This window comes from Pinus tabuliformis, chromosome 8 (assembly GCF_031772625.1).
Source record: "Pinus tabuliformis cultivar Carrire ecotype Pingquan chromosome 8, CPIR1, whole genome shotgun sequence".
NCBI lineage: Eukaryota > Viridiplantae > Streptophyta > Pinopsida > Pinales > Pinaceae > Pinus > Pinus tabuliformis.
In genome coordinates this window covers 370,998,084-371,019,298 of record NC_142294.1, presented here as the reverse complement: position 1 = coordinate 371,019,298, position 21,215 = coordinate 370,998,084, and positions in this window count along the sequence as shown.

The window sequence follows — 21,215 nt, the reverse complement described above, 5'->3', positions numbered from 1 at the left end:
ACCTAGTAGTGTGGGAAATCTTATGCACATTCCCGTGGTAGAACCAAATCACCACGATTGGAGGCATGGAGAATCCAATCTCATGAACTCAACCAAGTGAATCAATTCATACATGTGATGGCATGGCCACAACTCTCCTTCTCCTTCTGCCCCCTAGACAAACCTTTCAAATGGAGGAAAATAAACAATTTTGATATTTGAAAGAAACAAATCCATGAAACCTTGAATGGAACTTAAATGAAATGCTCGTGTTAAATTCTTGTGTGTTTTCAAGGTGAAGTAAATTCCATTAAATAAAATGTTGAGCATTTTCTTGCATTTAGTGGGAGGTAATTCTAATTATAAATAATTATTAATTTATGAAAATTGTTAGGTATTTATGTCACCAATATTATTTGAGGGGATTTTGGTTGATTTATTAAAAGTGAATTATGGTGATATCAAAAAAAGCTTTGTGTGGTTAAAAACTACAGAAAAATAGTAATGTCATGGTAATGATCAATCATCATTTCCAATTAAATGTTTGTTTTAATAAGGATAACTAATTTATGGAGATTTTTCATGATGTTCAATAGAGGGAGTCAACATGGGAAAGGTAATACTTCGGCTCTCACATGTTTTAGAAATTGATATCTCTTTTTCCATAAACATTAGGGGTGAAAAAATAACATAGGTTCTAGAGCTAAGTTTGTTCCAACTTAGTTATATATTGAACCACAAATTGGTGTTGACCTCATGGATATGATAGAAATTTGCTGGCTTGTACGGTAGTATTGTCATAAAATAATAAGGTTAGACATCAAAATAAGATCTGTGTGGTCAAAAAGTATAGTGAAGTAGTAATCTCATAGGATTAATGATCGTTTCCAATGAAATGTTTGTTTTAGTAAGGATAACTAATATATGGAGATTTTCCATGATGTTCAATAGAGGGAGACAACATGGGAAAGGTGATAGTTTGGCTCCCACATGCTTTAAAAATTGATCTCTTTGTCCATAAACATTACAGGTGGAAAAAAACCCGAGGCTCTAGAGCTAAGTTTGTTCCAAATTAGGTATATCTTAAACGAAAAATTGTTGTTGACCTCATGGATATGATAGAAATTTGGTGGCTTGTAGGGTAGTCTCATCGTGAAATAATTTTGTCACTTATTATCTAGTTGTATTTTTTAATCCTAGACTAAATTAGTCATTTAAGTTAGTCGCTTTTAGTTTAGTCACTTATTAGCTAGTCGCATATTTTATCCCTAGACTAAATTAGTCATTTAAGTTAGTTATTTCTAGTTTAGTGACTTAAAATTGCTCAAATTTAGTAGTAATTCACTTGAAATAATTGCGGTGACTAACTTCTTTAGTCACCTAGTCATTAATTTCATAATTTTGTACTAGTGAATGTTATTGTTCTCATCTTTCTTCAATTCTTGCTTCTTACCATCAATATTGATCAGTTCCTCTCCTGAAAACAAAAGAACATGCAATGAAGATTATAAGACATGAAAGACAATGAATATTGGAATATAAACTAAAGTAGACTATAAAATATTTATACGACATATACCTCAACATCAGTAATTGCAATGCCATTTTTCCCCATAAAAGTAAGAAACTCGAACAAATTTTCGTCACTTTGGTGATAGTGGCCACTATGTGGCCAAATGACATGTAGAAACAAAACAAATAAAACATCCCCAAATAAAATAACACCTTAATAACTTAGTATTTAACCTCTAGAGAAATCTTAAGCACAATCATGCCAACTTACATGTTAAAAAGCTCAGGATGTGGATAATTTGTGAAAACAAATAATCTGAGGTGTGATGTCTAATCCTTGTCGTTTTATTCACAACAAAATTTCATTTTCTAACGCATGAACTTGGTCAAATATATAGACAACTTGTGCTCAAATAACAATATGACAGTAAATTTTTCTAATAGTCATGAAATTTTCTTAACACAAAACAGTGAAAAGGATTTCAATTAATATTGTGTATTACTAATCTCATCTTCAAGCTTTGGATGTTGTTTAAATGGACATGATACCAAGTATTTTCAATTTCATATTTAAAAGACAAAACAAAATCAAAGGAAACATTCAAAATACAATCAAACAAAAAAGAGAGGATATCATGGAATGGACATTGCAATTATAAAAAATATGTTTACTTGTCCACCAGTGTCTTGTCTGGCATTCCCAAAACATTTTCCTACCCAAAATAACCATGAGGTGAAAGAATCACAACATTAAAAACCATAGTAATCCCTACTTGAAACATTTCCAAAATTGATAGCTCAAGTACCTGCGCTCCCCTTGTATTGGCAAACTATATGATGTACAAAGTCAACTACCATAAGCTATTTTCTCAAGAAAATCCTTCACAGTTGAGTTTGGAGATAGCTCTTGCACAATCATCTATTTAAAAACAATAAGAAATCATTTATCCATGAAATTGATATGATGGTAAAAATTTAAAACATCATACATAAAAATTGGTGTAAAATATTAGCAAATGAATTCATACTATGTTGGCAAGACATTTTTCTCCTTTTTATTAAATTCTTGCTTCTTCCCATCAATACTGAGTTCCACTTCTGAAAATGAAATAAGGTACAATGCAAAATATAAGATATGAAAGACAAGGAACATTAGAATATAATCTAAAGTAGACCACATATATTTTATAATAGCAAATTGTCAAGAAAATTATAAAGATAAACATAGTCAACAAATTAATAAAAGTCTCATTTATACATTGAGTCCCATATAGGTTTTCATTTTACAATGTTAAAAATTATCCTTATAGATTATTTCGCTACTCAAAAATCGAAAACAATAAAATTATTATTATATTTATGAAGAGTTTCCAACTTAAGCCTAAATTCCACTAAAATGATCCAAAAAGTGTTTCCCCTACTTTATTACAAGCAATTCCACTCTTAGGGGCTAGCTTTTTCCATGATATTGTTGGAATTAACATTGAGAGGGGGGTGAATCAGCATTATCAGATCTATAACTTTATTTCCCAAATAGATTTATATACGCTACTTCAGTGAAGTGAACTAGCATGTACATGTGACTGTACTTAAAGCAACCAGCGTATATGCAGAGAACCTTTGATTTAGACAATTTTTCATGTATTGAGCTTAAACTAGTATATCAGAGATTTATTAAACAATGCAGTAAAAGTAGAATAAAGCATCACACATAAGCAGCACACATGAACACCAAGATATAAGGTGGAAACCCAATGTGGATAAAAACAACCTGCCGCTGTCCTCTTTGTCTTCTTTTTAATAATAAGAAAATCTATTTACAATCTTGTACTGGTGCAGACTCATACTAGTACACAGGCACCCACCTGCAGAAGGCTACAACCTTCTCTCGTTCTCCAGCTACTATTGGAAGGGAGATACAACCCCTTAGCTCTTGTACTAGCCAATATGTTTACTGGTACGTAGGTGCTAGCCTATAGAAAAACTCCACTCTTCCACCAGGGACCACGTTTCATGAATTTTCAGACTAGATACTCCTGGAATACAACACCCAATCTGAAGACCACGTTTCATCCAATTTTTATACTCAACCCATCAACAACATTGAAACTCAGAAAATCATAATTGCAATACAACCATCAAATACATATGCATCAACCAATCACTGAATCAATCAATCACTTGACAACCCATCATCACTGAAGCAGATCATAATCAATCAATCTGATCATCCAGAACACCGTCACCAAAATACAGTCACCAAAACACAAAGCAGAACCCCGAACTCTGCAACAGCAAACGAGACAATTGAAACTTTAAACATCATACTTCATAAGGTATACACTACTTCCATGTGTTGAACCTATGTTTATATGAACTTTTACCAAAGGGAACAGTGTACAGATCTGAAAATTCAAATTTATGATGTATACGCTACTTTGCTATGTAGAACCAACGTGTATATGCTCTTTTACTAAATCGAACCTGCGTACAGATTTGTAAATGATAACTTAAATATCAAAACTATTCCAGACTTCAGTTATACCCATATCATCACATTTATAGAAATAAACATGTGTCAGTATTCAGATCTAGACTGTTCAAGATCAAACCACATAATGATAATACTCTTAAGCCTTTATGCTCCCAATCCATCAACCTTCATCAGCCTTGTAGGTGCATCCTTAGATCAGATCAAGAAAACCATCGGAGCTCATTAACCTGCATATATGATTCAACACTTCAGAAGATATTCAAATCCTTGCACACTTTGGCCTAATGATCTTCTCCTCCTTATATAGTTTTAGGCCTTTCTCAATACCATGGACCAAAACTACTTAGGACTAATAACTTGGACCAACTACCTCGGACCAATTACCTTGGGTCAAATACCTTGGACCAAAAACTTTGTTTCGCCAAGATATACGCGTTTTTCCTTCTGTGAAGGTGTGTGTGTATGTATACGCTTCTTTTGTTCAGTAAACCTACGTGTATACGCAACTTGGTCAAGGTGAACCTGTGTATACCTCTCTTTCTTTATTCTTTGTAGTCTAATCTGTAATTCTTTGCTGTTGACATGTTGCACTATGATTTTTCATCTGAGTTAGTTTCCATTAAGGACAACACCTGTATCATAATGCCAACAATCTCCCCCTTTGGACTTGATGGCAACAACAACACCAAGTCACTCTCCCCCTTTGACATCAAGGGAAAAGGGTGGACCAATATATTTTCTCCCTTTGACATACATTATGTTGTTCATGCTCCCCCTGAGTACATGTTGAATTCTCTGATAGAGCTCCCCTTTTGTACATGCTGAGATGTACTGAAACCGTCCATGCTCCCCCTGAGCACAAGCAAAGTCTGCAAAAAACTATTTTCTAAAAGAATGACTCTATAACTCAGCTATGTGAGGATGACCTTCCTATCACCAATGACTCATACATACATCCATCGCCCAACCAAGTGGGGATATACCAATTTTGACTCATCCACCCAACCAAGTGGCAATATACCAATTGTTTATACATGACAGAAACAATAAACATTACATCATCCATCCCATGTAAAGTGGGGATACAAATTATATTATTTTTCTCATAGGACTCATTCAAACGTATCAGAAGACATATCACACCCTAGACTTTTACATGACTTAAGCAACAAATGTTATAGATATCTAAAAGCATACTCAACAACCATAATGCCAACAATGCTGAATGTACATGAAGGCTAATGCTCTCCCTGAACCTGTGCTTCCTGTGCTTTGTTAACAGGTCAATGATCAAGGAATCTTTGTCAATCAGATAGACATTAATCATCAATATTAGTCAGAGCAGCCATATCAGAGCTTTCCCCACTGTTTTTCTTGTCTGAAAAACATATATGCTCCTTGACCCACAGAAACCCGTGTGTGTACGCGACTATTCTCCATGAAACACGCGTATAATAACCTTTCTCTGAAAAATTGGATTTAACAGCAGGATGATGCAGCAACTACTCCCAGATTTTGTCTGAGATATTCAAATGTCTCTCTGGGCAGTGGTTTAGTGAATATATCAGCAACCTGTTCTTTGGAGGGAACATACTCCAATTTGACTTTTTGTTCAAGCACTTGTTCACGTAGAAAATGGTATTTGATGGGTATGTGCTTGGTCTTGGAGTGCATGACTGGATTCTTTGAAATATTGATGGCACTTGTATTATCACATAGAATGGAGATGGGTGGAGTACATGTGATCTGAATGTCTTGCAAGGTTTGCATCATCCAAAGGAGTTATGTGCAACAAGATGTAGCTGCCACATATTCTCCTTCAGCTGTAGATAAAGCAATTGAACTTTGTTTCTTGCTGAACCAAGACACTAACCTGTAACCCATATAAAATGCACCACCACTAGTGCTTTTTCTGTCATCAACACTTCCTGCCCAATCTGCATCTGTATATGCATGAAGAGTAAGATATGTATCTCTAGGATACCATAAACCAAAGTTCTGAGTTCCTTGAAGATATTTGAAAATTCTTTTGACTGCTTGAAGGTGTGATTCCTTTGGATTTTCTTGGAATCTTCCAACTATTCCTATTGCATGCATGATGTTAGGTCGGGTACCTGTTAGATAAAGCAAACTGCCAATCATGGATCTGTAAATTGGTTGATGTACTGTTGTTGATTCATCATTTGAGTTGGGATTTCATCCTGTTACCATTGGGGTACATACAGGTTTAGAATCTTCCATGCCGTACCTTTTCAAGATCTATTTGAGATATTTGGTTTGTGAAAGAAAAATACCATCTTTATTTTGTTGAACTTGTAGACCAAGAAAATAGGTAAGTTCGCCAAGCAAGGACATTTCAAATTCTTGCTACATTACTGAAGCAAAATTTTGACTCATGGATTCTTTATTACTACCAGAAATGACATCATCAACATAAACAACAATAATTAGCAATGTATCAGTTTTAATCTTTGTATATAGGTTGCTATCTGTTGAACCTTTTGTAAAACCTTCTTGGTATAGATATTTGTCAAGGAGGTAATACCAGGCCCTTGGAGCCTATTTCAGACCATAGAGAACCTTTTTGAGTCGGCATACAAGTTTTGCATCATTTCCAAGAATGAATCCTTCTGGTTGTTCAATATAAACTTCTTCTTCTAAATCTCCATTAAGGAAAGTAGATTTGACATCCATTTGGTATACTTTGAATTTCTGAAAGCTAGAAAGAGCAAGAAACATCCTTATGGCTTCAAGTCTAGCAACAGGTGAAAAGGTTTCTCCAAAATCTATACCTTCTTGTTGAGCATACCCTTTACAAACAAGTCTGGCCTTGTTTCGAATGACTTCTCCATTTTCATTCAGCTTGTTTTTGAATATCCATTTAGTTCCTATAATATTTTTATCATGAGGTCTAGGAACTAGTTCCCAAGTATTATTCCTTTCAATTTGCTCAAGCTCTTCATTCATGGCTGTTGAGCCTCAAAACTGCCCTTTCCTTAGCAACTTTTATCATCCCTTGTTCTTTGTTTTTCCATGAGGAAATGCATTCCTATCATCAAAGACCAGTATACATTGCCTTAAGGAGAACATTTTAGTGATTTACATGTTATGCTTTTATGTTTTGCTGTTTGAATAAGTTTTTGTCTTTTAGCTACGGAATGCAGCCTATTCTGCAGCTAATCGAATGTTCCGCAACTACTTCCATGTTTTAATAGGTTTCAGGTGTCAGAAGGAGAAAATAACTACATGGGTAGCTTGGAAAACATCATGACATGGATTGTGTCCTATTCACCTAGCCTAGGTCGACAAGGAAGATGGTACAAGACTCCGGTCAAAGAAGAAGTCAAATGTAGAGACCTAAGGCAAACAGGACTTTGTTTTGTACACATTTCATAATGATGTGATCCAAAACAACTTCCTGAACCCACGGACTCCAACAACCATCTGTGCAACCGAATCCAACAGCCATCACCTTAGATTTATGTCTCCAATAGCTGAGGAAGAGAACTTTGTGTGCCTGTCTGCTACGTGTTTTTGGCTATAGCTTATTTTTCTCCATAAACAGTTGTATAATTTCCTTATAAATACCTGTGTGAAGAACGTAGAAAATGTTTGAGTTTACTCATGTATTAAGCTGAGACCACTGCTCTGTAATTTTGAAAACTCATTTACTATGTTTTTTTTAATATGAAGACAAGTTTCATGGATATCTGAAAGAATATTTTTTGGAGTTTTGATTAAGTACGCATAACCTGAGCAGTTGCAGAGGGCCCCTGCACTGACTAAGGTTTCATTTCATTCTATTTTGTCTTTTATAGTTAAACTGTAAATCCATTGTTTCTTCCATAACATTTATAACCATTTACTAACCTTGTTTATAATTCAGTCTTTATCATTTTCTTACTAATGCGGAATAGCTTCTTTCAGTGTAGAATAGTTCTTTTTGCTTAATTTCTTTCTAGTTCCTTATCAGTAGTGTAGAGTAGTTTGTTTCATTTGTTGTTTCATTAGTCTTTAGGTTTTCGATTAAACTAATAAGTGCCATTACTGTTCTTGCCATTTTATTACTAGTTTAGTGACTCATGGTGTAGGTGAATGTTTCTAAAAAGCCCTTCTAGTTGATGACTCATCTTAAACTAAGTGGTTGAATAATTCATTCATACAATGAGTCTTTTCTGTATTCTTGCATTTATTTTCTTAGAACAATGAAGTACAGAATTCCTCAAAATGCCATCACAAGGAGGCTTTTCTCCCAAAATTGAGAGGCAAAGTAACTAAGCACTTCATTTAGTTTTGTTTTCCATAATAGATAGTTGCAATTTCATTTTTAGTTTTAGTATTTCATTTAGTTTTGTTTTCACAATAGATTAGACATTAGTTGTAATTTCACTTTCAGTTTTTAATACTTCATTTAGTTTTGATTCTGTAATTGATTAGATAGTAGTTGCAATTTTATTTTTTAGTTTGTAGCTCATGATTTGGAAATAATGATATGATTGGAAATAGAAACTCTGTTTTCATTTCTTGATTAAACTTTACTTCCAAATCTTACTTAAAGCTCTTTCAATTCTCATTTCTTTAGGTTCTTAGTAGTCTTTACAGAAGTTAGATTTAAGATTCTGTTAAGCACATTGTAAATCAGTAGGGATTAGAGGATCAAAAATCCCCAAAACAACATAAAACTCAAAAACAATGAAGTAAGAAAGGGTCATCTAGCACATATAGTGCACTACACTTCATCAATTTATGATACCCAGATTAATTATTTATGTAGAGCAATTTAGGACACTAATTTGACTAAGCATTTTGGCATTGTTTCCGGGGAAGTGTAACTAGGTAGCCTTATCTCTTACATTCAAAAAAAAAATACAACAACAAAACAAAACAATGACATGCATAGCGAAAGAGACTCTAGGGGTAGATTTATAGCTAGGGGCAGAAGTTCAATTCCTACAACTCCACCAAGAGTTAGAAAAGGCACACCTACATCCTAGACTCATACTCCCTGCCATAGGATTCCTGGAATTCAAGGGGAAAAAACTCAATCAGAAGATTCTCCTACTTCATCTACCAAAACAGTCCTAGGAGAGAAATTTTTTGAATCTCCAACAGCAGGGAGAACCTTTTTCACCTCCACAGGAGATCCTATTGTAGTTGAAGAATTAGGAATACTAGGTGAGGAAGAAGAAGTAGAAACTCTCTCCCATAGTCCATTGATAGGTGAACCAGAGGAGGAGGGAATAACCTTGCAAGTTGAGCCCCATACTGACTATGAAGAAACTATAATGGTAGAAGAAGAACAAGATGGAGAATTTTCATTATTTGGAGGAGGGGGTAGAGGTAATAATGGAGGAGGTAGAGGTAATAATGGTGGAGGCAGAGGAAATAGGGAAGTAGATAACTCTTTTGGATTCCTTATAGTGGATGAGGAAACACATGCCACAATGAAAAATATCTCACCATCTATCCTCCCAAGCTTCTATGGGTTGAGAAGTGAGGACCCTGAAACATTTTTGTTTGAGTTTGAAGTCTTTTCCAGAACTTATGACTGTCTAGAGGACTCTCAAAAACTCAAATTGTTTCCTTCAACGTTGAAAGGAGCTTCTTTGAAATGGTTCATGGGGTTAGTCACTCAATCCATTAGAACATGGAATGACATGAAAAAGGCATTTTTGGATAGATACTTGGATTATTGCATGCCTACCAATCATAAAGATGAGGTCTTCAAAATGATGTAGAGAGAGGATGAAAACTTAGAAGATTTGATTGAGAGATTCAACTATAATTTGAAAAGAGCAAAGATGAACAATTTAAATGAAGAAACTTTGAAAGCTCTTTTATTAAAGGCCACTAGAGATGAGTCGATAGATATCCTTAATATGATGGGGAAGGGAGATATCTCTCAACTTACATTGAGTGACATACTAGAACTATGTGCTCATCTCTCAAGAGGGAAATCTAAAACATGGAAAGGGCCAAGAGATCCTTCTCTTGTTAGAGCAAACAAATCTACAAATGGATCTATAAGTAGGGCAGAAATTGGCAATATGCTTGATGAGTTTAAAACTGACATTCTACGGACCCCTAGTGAGCAACTAGACACCCTTAAAATTCAAAACAGGAAGAAAACGAAGGCTGATGCTTTAGCCATCTTTTGTCCAAAATGCAGAAAAAAACATGCTCCAAGGGAATGCCCTTTAGATGCAAAAATTGTAGAAACTTGTATGATTTGTTCAGAAAGCCATGAAACCAAGGCTTGTCCTTCAATCCCAGGTCTTAAGGCTATCTTTCAAGAGAAAATAGTCCCAAATCTTGCAGAACCTCTTTGTTTTATTGCAAGAAGACCTTGGCAAGGGCCACAAGATCAAGGATTTAACAATCCAATGTATCTTCAGCCCCCACGAAAATGGAATTCTTGGTAGAAACCTTGGCCTCAACCTAAATCTCAGTATCAATCTCAACCGCGGGCACAAGGGGTACAAAATCCTTATGGGATATTTTCTCAATATTATCAATATCCTCCATCCTATTAGAATTATCCTCAGCCACAAAATCAGCAACCACAACTTCCAAATCAGAACCCTCAACTTTCATTGGCATTTCCACAACAATCTCCACAACAAAGTAAAAATCCTCAACTTCTACTCCCATTTCAACAGAAACCAAATCAACTACCTACCCAACCATTACCAAACCCCGACAGTAAAAACCCTAAGAATGCTTACATGGTAGAAGGACAACAATTTCCAACTTACATGATTACTCCTCTAGATCTTAATGATGTTCAACTAAGATTTGGTAGGATATTAGAAAAACTTTCTGTAGTTATTCAAGAACAAGACACTTCTGAGGAATATTCTCTAAAAGTCAACAAAAGTTTTGAGGGAACATCCCTCCAAAACCAAAACATTGAAAAATAAAAACAAAAAGAATCAGTGAACATGACTCCTATCATTGAGCAACCAACATCTACTTCTACACCTCCTTTTCCTGAAAGACGACAAATTGATAGAGGGGTAGAAAAACAGATCTTGTTGCCCAATTATGATTTTCTAGATGAACTGAAGAATGTCTGTATCAAAACTCCTTTGTTACAAGCCATTAGAGAAATTCCAATTCTAGCCAAGACAATAAAGGAGTTGAGCATCAAAATACCAGGAAGAAAACCAAGAGAAACAAAAAGAATTCACCTAGTAGGAAAGATAGCAGACATAATCATGGGAAAGATTTCCATGCAAAAATATGTGGATCCAGGAAGTCCAATTGTCAAGACACACATAAATGGAATTGAAATTCCAAATAAATTGATTGTATTAGGGGCAACAATAAACATTATGAGTAGACAAACTATGGAGCATCTTAAACTTCCTAATCTTCTTTACACACCTACCTTACTGCAACTTGCAGATAGATCAGAAATAAAACCAGATGGTGTGCTAGAAGATATTTCAGTATCCTTAGATTCTTGGGAATATCCTGGTGATTTCATGATCTTAACTCCCAATAATAATTTAGGAGGACACCCACTCATATTAGGAAGACCTTGGCTGGCCGCAGCTGATGCTTTTATTTGTTGTAGATCTGGTGACATGTATATTTATGATGGTAATTCAACAAATAAATTTACTTTGTATCCTACAGCAAAAGAAATGACAACAATAGATGACAAGGAATGGATTGATGATGAAGATGATATTCAGCCTCTCTTTACTATGTCAAAAATTAGTGAAGATAGTCAAATTCCGAACACATTGGAAAATTTTGAAACATCAAAATATGATCATGCACAATTTCAAGAGAAATCTAATGTTGAATACTTCTCATCTAGGCAGATGTCTCTCTATTCTATGGAAGAGTTTGGTAGCTCTACAATTGGAATTTTTCCAGGTAGGACATTGAACATAAACAAAAACTTGGAGAAACTATAACAAGAAGAGCTAACCAAATTATTACAAAAACATTCTACTGCATTTGCATGGGGGTACACTGACATGAAAGGTATTGATCCTAAGATTTGTATCCATCATATCTATATTGAGGAAAATAGTATACCAATCATACAACCTCAGAGAAGGATGAATCCAAATCTTAGGGAAATTGTGAAAGAAGAGCTCCAAAAATTACTCAATGTAAACTTCATTTACCCAATTTCAGATAGCTAATGGGTTTCTCCTTTGGTAATTGTGCCTAAAAAGAATGGTAAATGGAGGGTGTGCATTGATTACCTATAATTGAATAAATCAACCCCTAAAGATCATTTTCCTTTGCCCTTTATAGATCAAGTGTTAGATACATTAGCGGGTAAGAAGTATTTCTCATTCTTGGATGGTTCTAGTGGTTATAATCAAATTCAGGTAGCACCTAAGGATCAGGATAAAACCACATTTACTTGTCCATGGGGAACTTTTTCCTACTGAGTACTTCCTTTTGGGTTATGTAATGCTCCTGCAACATTCCAAAGAGTAGTACTAGGAATTTTTTCTGATCTAATACATGATTGTGTAGAGGTATATATGGATGATTTTATAGTCTATGGAAACACATTTGAAGAAGCTTTGGAAAATTTGGAAAAAGTTCTTAAAAGATGTAAAGAAACAAACCTTTCACTAAGCCATGAAAAATGTTTTATGATGTTTACAAAAGGTATTGTTTTAGGGCATCACATTCCAGGAGATGGAATTAAAGTTGACAAATCTAAAGTTGAAGTCATCTCTAAGTTATCAATTCCAAATTTCCAAATGGATGTTAGAAGTTTTCTAGGATTTACAGGATACTATAGAAGGTTTATAGAAAATCTCACTAAAATAGCATCTCCACTCTTCAAATTGCTTACAAAATACTGTGAATTCAGTTCGAATCCTGATTGCCAACTAGCATTTGAAACCTTGAAAGAAAAAATATCTGAAGCACCCATTTTGAGAGGACCAAATTGGAAACTTCCTTTCCACATTTCCACAGATGCTTCAGATATAGCTCTGGGAGCTGTATTGGGACAAAAAGATTTGATTCCTTATGCCATTTACTATACAAGTAAGAATTTGACTCCCACTGAGTTGAATTATACTGTGACTGAAAAGGAATTTTTAGCTGTTGTTCATGCAATTAATAAGTTCAGACACTATATAATAGGCTATGAAACCTTTGTTCATACAGATCACTCTGCAATTAGATATTTGATGAATAAACCTATTACTAATGGCAGAGTTACAAGATGGCTTTTACTTTTGCAAGAATTCAACATTACTATGCTAGATAGACCTGGAAAACAAAACAAAGTTGCTGATTTCTTGTTCAGGATTCAAAATATCAAAGAAGACTCTCCGGTTGAAGATAAGTTTCCTGATCAATATATTTTTGCAGTAACTACTCAAACTCTTTGGTTTGTAGATGTTGCTAATTACTTGGTTACAGGGAAGTTACCTTCACATTTGTTTCCTAGAGAGAAAAGAAATATTATTCAAGAAAGTGCAAGATATTCATGGATCACCAACGAATCGTATAAAACAGAGCCAGATCTTATGATCAGAAGGTGTGTTAGGGAAGATGAAATGCCTGATATTCTTAAAGCATGTCATGATGAGCTGTGTGGTGGACACTTTGCTAACAAGAGGACAGCCTATAAAATCCTTTATTTAGGATATTATTGGCCATCTATCTTCAAAGATGCTAAAGAATATGTCAGGAGGTGTGACAGCTACCAAAGGGTAGGGAAACTTGCTCCCTCAAATGAAATGCCATTACAAACTCAGGTACTTATCAAACCCTTTGAAAAATGGGCTTTAGAATTTATTGGACCAATTAATCCTCCATCTAAGCAGAAAAAGTATATATTGGTATGCATTGATTATGTCACCAAATGGGTAGAAGCCAAAGCATTACCTTTTGCTAATGAAAAATCTGTAGTTAAATTTCTTTTTGAGGACATTTTTACTCGCTTTGGTGTTCCAAGAGAAATTGTGACAGATCAGGGATCTAAATTCACATTCAACATGATGGAAAGGCTTATGGAGAAGTACAAGATCAATCATAGGAAATCAACTCCCTATCATCCACAAGCAAATGGTCAAGTGGAGTCTACAAATAAAGTGATTGAAGGAATCCTCACCAAGACTATGCATCTACATAGAAGAGATTGGGCAGAAAGGCTTCCTAAAGCCTTATGGGCCTATAGAACTACATGGAGGAAAACAACGGGACATACACCCTATGAACTTGTTTATGGGAAGAAAGTCCTGTTTCCTGTAGAGTTCCAAATCAGAACTTTCAAGATGGCAGTCCAGTTGGGGATGGAATTATCAGAAGCCCAAAAGCATAGACTTGAGCAATTAAATGAACTTGATGAAATCAGACAAGAGGCAGCTCAAAGGACTAGTATAGTCCAACAACAAAGGGCTAAATGGCATGAAAAATACATCAAGGACAAGAGGTTTCAAGAGGGAGATTGGGCACTATTATTTGATTCAAAGTTTAAATATTTTCAAGGGAAGTTTCAAACTCAATGGCTTGGGCCATATGAGATTGAAAAGTTTTTAGTAATGGAGCAGTGAAGATCAGAACAATAGATGAAAGTCAAACTCCTCTTCTTGTGAATGGTCATAGATTGAAAATATATCAAAAACCAATCTCAAAGGAGGAGTTCATCAAGATCTGCTAGAACAATTCTGAAATGAAGTTAGTGAAGAAGAATCCTTCTTCTCCACCAACTTAGTCTTTATTTTTCCTATCTAAAAAAAAAATTGTATAAGGTTGAAAACCAATCACTGATTGGCATGCTTATACAAAAAATACAGGGTGAAAATCAGAAGTTTCTGACACCTTATATTTTCCATTTCCTTTCTGAAAAAATGGTGACAAAAAGCCACAGCCACTTTGCATTCTGCAAAATTCATTATCTCATCTCATTTCACTCTATTTTACTTTTACAATTTCACTCTATATTTCAGCAATAAATTTTTCATTTTCTAGCATTTCTCTCATCTCCATTTTCATTTATCATTCTCTCTTATTTTCACTTACACAACCATTTCCATTCCATCCATTCATAAGCCATATTTTACTCTCTGTTTCACGTTCTGCAGCTTTTTTCATGTTCTGCAGCTGATTCGGTTCCATAGCTAATCTTGTTCTGCAGCTAATCTGATTTTGCAGCAACAATTTGATTATCAGTCCAAGCACAAAGTGTCTAGTTCATGATAAAAACTTGTATGCAGGTAATTGAAGAAAAAACAACAACTTTGAAGACCAATCATGCCTAAAGCACCTATGGAGAAAACATCAAAATATTAGCAAGTGGAAGGTAAGGTTCCAAAGGTAAAAACAAAAATTTATTTCAAAAAGCAATTCAAAAACATAAGCTTGTATAACATGTATGATCACATGTCTCCTTGATTAATCATTATGTAATTTGATTGCCACGATGTCTCCGCCATATCTTCCGTCTTCAGTACCAAACGGTCCAATGATTCCTTCATAACTAATCTCTATTTTAAGCTCCATAACTTGTACTTAACCCAACTTCTACAACTACACCTGTTAATAGTCAGATTAATGACATGACCTATCTGTATACGACTCTTCGAACCCTGATTGTTCATTTATTACATGCCAACTCTTAAGTTTTTCTCTCATATTTACGCAGCCACTTTGTGCACATACTCACTCTGTTTCCATATACTTTGTGCATACAGTCACTCTGTTTCAACACATTTTACGTATACAGCTACTCTGTTTCCATATATTCCGTATATACAGTGGTTTTGTTTCATATTCACAGTAATTTTGTTTCTGTTCATTCTGCTCCCATGTACCATATCATCCTGTTTCCATATCCATAATCATTCTGCTTTTGTATACACAGTCTTCTTATTACCATATACGCAGTCATTTCATTTCTCAGGCAGTGAGATTAGTTTTGAAGGGTAGCCGAGAATAGAGGTTATGGGGCTTATTGTTAGAACTGAACCTGTAGGGGTAAAATACATGGAGGGTTATCCACAACGTAAGGGAATGTTACAGAAGGCTGGTTGGTTGTGTTTTATTAAAAAATTCAATGGTTACCATAAGGAAATCACTAAATCCTTTTCCAGATCATTTGATGGAATGAAAGTGGAAATAGGTGACATCAAATTTGCAGTTACCAAGTCCTTCATAGCTGAAGCAACAGAACTCCCAAGGCTAGGAGAAAGGTGGTTGAAGAACAAACAGTTTCATGATGAATCTTGGAAGGTGATTCTTAAAAACCCAGGTATGGACATTTCAATTTTTAAGAAAGGGATTCCAATTTGTGCACTCAAAAACAAATGGAGAAGCATGTTGTTAATACTGCAAAAATTTATTACATGCGAATGGAGATTTGGATCTATGTATGTTTATCATATAAGATTTCTAATGAATTTTCTAGAGAATGGAACCCTCAATCTTCCCTTTTTCTTTTTGAATAGTCTGAGAAGAATGGAAACTAATGTTCAAAAGAAAGTTGAATCAATAGAAACCACTCTATATCACCATGGACTAGTGAAGATTTTAGTTGAATTTCATTTAAGAAGTGTAGGGGACACATGGGAGGACTTTTTGGTAAGGAATTTCTTCCATGATGCTCCAAATTTGTCAGAGGAAAGCCATGTTAAAAGAAGTAGGAGAAACAAGACCAATCTCACCAACACCCTTGAAACTTTAGCATAGAAAAATGATGAAGAAGAACCAATCTCTGAAAAATTAACAGAGATCAGAAAGCAGACTAAGCAAAGGAGAAAAATGAAAGAAAGGGTTGAAGAAATCAACAGGGATATTCCTAAACCTTCATCACCTAAAGAGGATGAACAACTGCTTTCTGAAAGACTAACCAAGATCAAGGAACAGATCAAGAAAGATAAGGAGAAAGGAAAGAGGAAAAAGGATACAAAAGAAGAAACCATAGGCTTCCAAAACTTGAGGAGGAGTTCTAGACTCCGAGGCAAAGTGAAGAAGGTGAAATCAAAAGAGGCCCAGTTTATAAATTTAGAGGAAGAAACTCCAGCTCAGTCCCTTGACAGTATTCCATATGAGCAAAGTCCACAGAACTCTCCTCCACAAAACTTTGAAGGTAGCCCAAGTAGAGCTTCTCCTGGCATTGATCCAATACAACAGCAAATCTATGACTACATAGAGTCATTAGAGAAAAAAAGTACATCAGTAGACCCAGGGACTTCAGCTAATCTAGAGCAGCCTGTTACCTCACAAGAAACTTTAACTAGCTCCCTCAAATAGGAGATCTATGAGCTAGAAATTCTTAACACAGACATCCAGAAAGAAAATGAAACTTTAAAGGAATAGAATAAGCTAGATAGAGTTGTTCATGACAACACTATTCTTCACTTGGGTTTATGGCACAAGAAGAACAGGAAGCTGAAAAAGAAAAATAAGAAGTTGAACAGGGCACTTATTAACCTCAAGTACAGATTTCTCATGAGGAAGCCAAGGATGGCAGTCGGTCTGAAGAAAAGCAAGAAGAGGAAGTTGGATGTGTTGGCTGAAGTATCATAACAAATGCAGTAGGAGGAGGAAGTTCACAATTTTGATTGCATGGGGACATGCAATAGTTTTGCAGTGGGGGTATGTTGAGCCTCAAAACTGCCCTTTCCTTAACAACTTTTCTCATCCCTTCTTCTTTGTTTTTCCATGAAGAAATGCATTCCTATCATCAAAGACCAGTATACATTGCCTTAAAGAGAACATTTTAGTGATTTACATGTTATTCTTTTATGTTTTTCTATTTGAATAAGTTTTTGTCTTTTAGCTACGGAACGAGGCCTATTATGCAGCTAATCGGCTGTTCTATAGCTACTCCCATGCTTTAACAGGTTCCAAGTGTCAGAAGGAGAAAATAACTACATGGGCAGCTTAGAAAATATCATGACGTGGATTGTGTCCTATTCACCTAGCCCAAGTCGACAAGGAAGATGGTACAAGACTCTGTCAAAGAAGAAGTCAAACGTAGAGACCTAAGGCAAACATGACTTTTTTTTGTACACGTTTCACAGTGATGGGATCCGAAATAACTTCCTGAACCCACGTACTCCAACAACCATCTGCGCAACTGAATCCAACAGCGATCACCTTAGATTATGTCTCCAGTAGCCGAGGAAGAGAATTTCGTGTGCCTGTCTGCTACGTGTTTTTGGCTGTAGCTTATTTTTCTCCATAAACAGTAGTATAATTTCCTTATAAATACCTGTGTGAAGAACGCAGATAAAGTTCAAATTTACTCATGTATTAAGCTAAGACTACTCATCTGTAATTTTGAAAACTCATTTACTATGTTTTTTTTAATATGAATACCGCATGTTTCATGGATATCTAAAAGCGTCTTTTTTGGAGTTTTGATTAAGTACACATACCCTAAGCAGCTATAGAGGGCCCCTGCGCTGAATAAGGTTTCATTTCATTATGTTTTGTCTTTTATAGTTAAACTGTAAATTCATCATTTCTTCCATAATGTTTATAACCATTTACTAACCTTGTTTATAATGCAGTCTTTATCATTTTCTTACTAATGCAGAATAGCTTCTTTCAGTGCAAAATAGTTCTTTTTGCTTAATTTCTTTCTAGTTTCTTATTAGTAGTTAGAAGTTGAATTCAGTAGTGTCGAGTAGTTTGTTTCGTTTGTTGTTTCATTAGTCTTTAGGTTTTCAATTAAATTGATCAGTGTTATTACTGTTCTTGCCATTTTATTACTAGTTTAGTGACTCATGGTGTAGGTGAATGCTTCTAAAAAGCCATTCTAGTTGATGACTCATCTTAAGCTAAGTGGTTGAATACTTCATTCATACAATGAGTCTTTTCTATATTCTTGCATTTATTTTCTTAGAACAATGAAGTATAGAATTCCTCAAAATTCCATCACAAGGAGGTTTTTCTCCCAAAATTGAGAGGCAAAGTAACTAAGCACTTCATTTAGTTTTGTCTTCCATAATAGATAGTTGCAATTTCATTTTTAGTTTTAGTATTTCATTTAGTTTTGTTTTTACAATAGATTATACATTAGTTGTAATTTCACTTTCACTTTTTATTATTTCATTTAGTTTTGATTCTGTAATTGATTAGATAGTAGTTGCAATTTTACTTTTTAGTTTGTAGATCATGATTTGGAAATAATGATATGATTGGAAATAGAAACTTTGTTTTCATTTCTTGATTAAACTTTACTTCCAAATCTTACTTAAAGCTCTTTCAATTCTCATTTCTTTAGGTTCTTAGGAGTCTTTACAGAAGTTAGATTTAAGATTCTATTAAGCACATTGTAAATTAGTAGGGATTAAAGGGTCAAAAACCCCCAAAACAACATAAAACTCAAAAACAATGAAATAAGAAAGGGTCATCTAGCACATATAGTGCACTAAACTTCATCAGTTTACGATACCCGGATTGATAATTTATGTAGAGCAATTTAGGACACTAGACTAACTAAAAAATGGCCTTGACCCAACATTCATCTTTGCATGTTTCATTTACATTTTGAGGTTTGGTGGAGGATAGTAATGCTAGATAGCTTGAGGTTTCTATAATAGTTCTTTTTATCTGTACACCTACCTCTTTTTCCCCTAAAATTTGAGTTTCTGGATGATTTTTCTGAACATACCTGGATGGAGTCTTTTCTTCTACCGTTATATCTTCTTCTGGTGCTTCATTGGTTTCTTATTCAATATCATTGTGATTTGATGTGGGAAAATAATCCCCATCTTCTTCATTGTTATAATCTACTATTTTTATCTATTTTGGATTTTTGCATGCTTCATCAACTACAACATCAATACTTTCAACAATTTTCCCAAGTCTTTTATTATAACATTTATATCCTTTACTTCGGGAAGAGTAACCAAGAAGAATACCTTCATCTGCTCTGGGCTCAAACTTACCAATTTTTTCATCAGTCCTTTCGATATAACATTTTCTTCTGAAAACTTTAAAGTATTTTACAGTAGGAGTGTTACCATAGCAAAGTTCATGTGGAGTTTGAGTGCTATTTACCCGAACATTTTCTTGGTTGAGAATAGTTATGGCAGTGAATGTAGCTTCACCCCAGAAGGTTGCAGGAGTTCCAGATTCATCTAGCATAGCTCGAGCCATTTTTTGAATAGTTCTGTTCATTCTTTCTACCACTCCATTTTGCTGTGGAGTCCTTGCGGTGGAGAATTGCCTTTTTATTCCATGTTGTTCACAAAAGTCAAAGAATTCATCTGAGGTAAATTACCCTCCTCGATCAGATCTGAGGCATTTGATTTTTCGATCTAATTCATTTTCAGCCAAAGCTTTGAAGGCTTGGAATTTTTCAAATGCTTCATATTTATGCTTTAGAAGACCTATCCAACATATTCTGGAAAAATCATCAATGAAGAAAGCAAAGTATTCTTCTCCACGAGGTTACTTTTTCCTTCATGGTCCACATAAATCAATATGGACAAGTTCAAGAGGCTTACTAGCTGACCCTTCTTTTTCAGTGAAGTGAGATTTGGTTTGCTTACCGATTTGACATGGTTTGCATATTGTATTTTCAGGGATGCTGATATCTGGAAGATCACGAACAACCTTGAATTTGCATGCTTTTCTTATTTGAGAAAATCTTAGATGTCCCAATCTTCTATGCCACAACCAGTTTTCATCATTTTTTCTTAGATAGCATTGTTGTTGTCCTCCCATGAGTATGTATAAGCTGTTTGGAGTTCCTGTACCTTTGATCATGGTCTCTCTTGTATCAAGCTCATGAACAACACATACGTTTGATCGAAATACCACTTCATTTCCTTGATCACACATTTGACTGACACTCAACAGGTTATGCTTTAAATTGTCTACATACATAACATTTCCAGCTTTAACCTTTTCTTTCAAGAAAACAGAGCCTTTACCTTTTATGATAGCAGGAGTGTCATTTCCAAGTCAGACACTCTTTTCCTTTTCTAAGGCATTATATGAGTGAAGTTTTTCTTTGTCACATGTCATGTGTTTTGAGCATCCACTATCGATGTACCACTGATTTTTCTTGTCCTTATGCATACAACGATATACCACATCTTTCGGTTTGAGATTCTTTCCTTCTCCATATCTTCAGATTTAATGAAGTTTGCTCCTTTTGAGATGTTTGTCGAAATTTTCTCCTACATTCAGATTCTTCATGACCAAAGTTGTTAAAGATTGAGAATTCTATTTCATTTTCAAGAAGAGAAAAGTTATTATAGGAACTTTTCTTGATCCC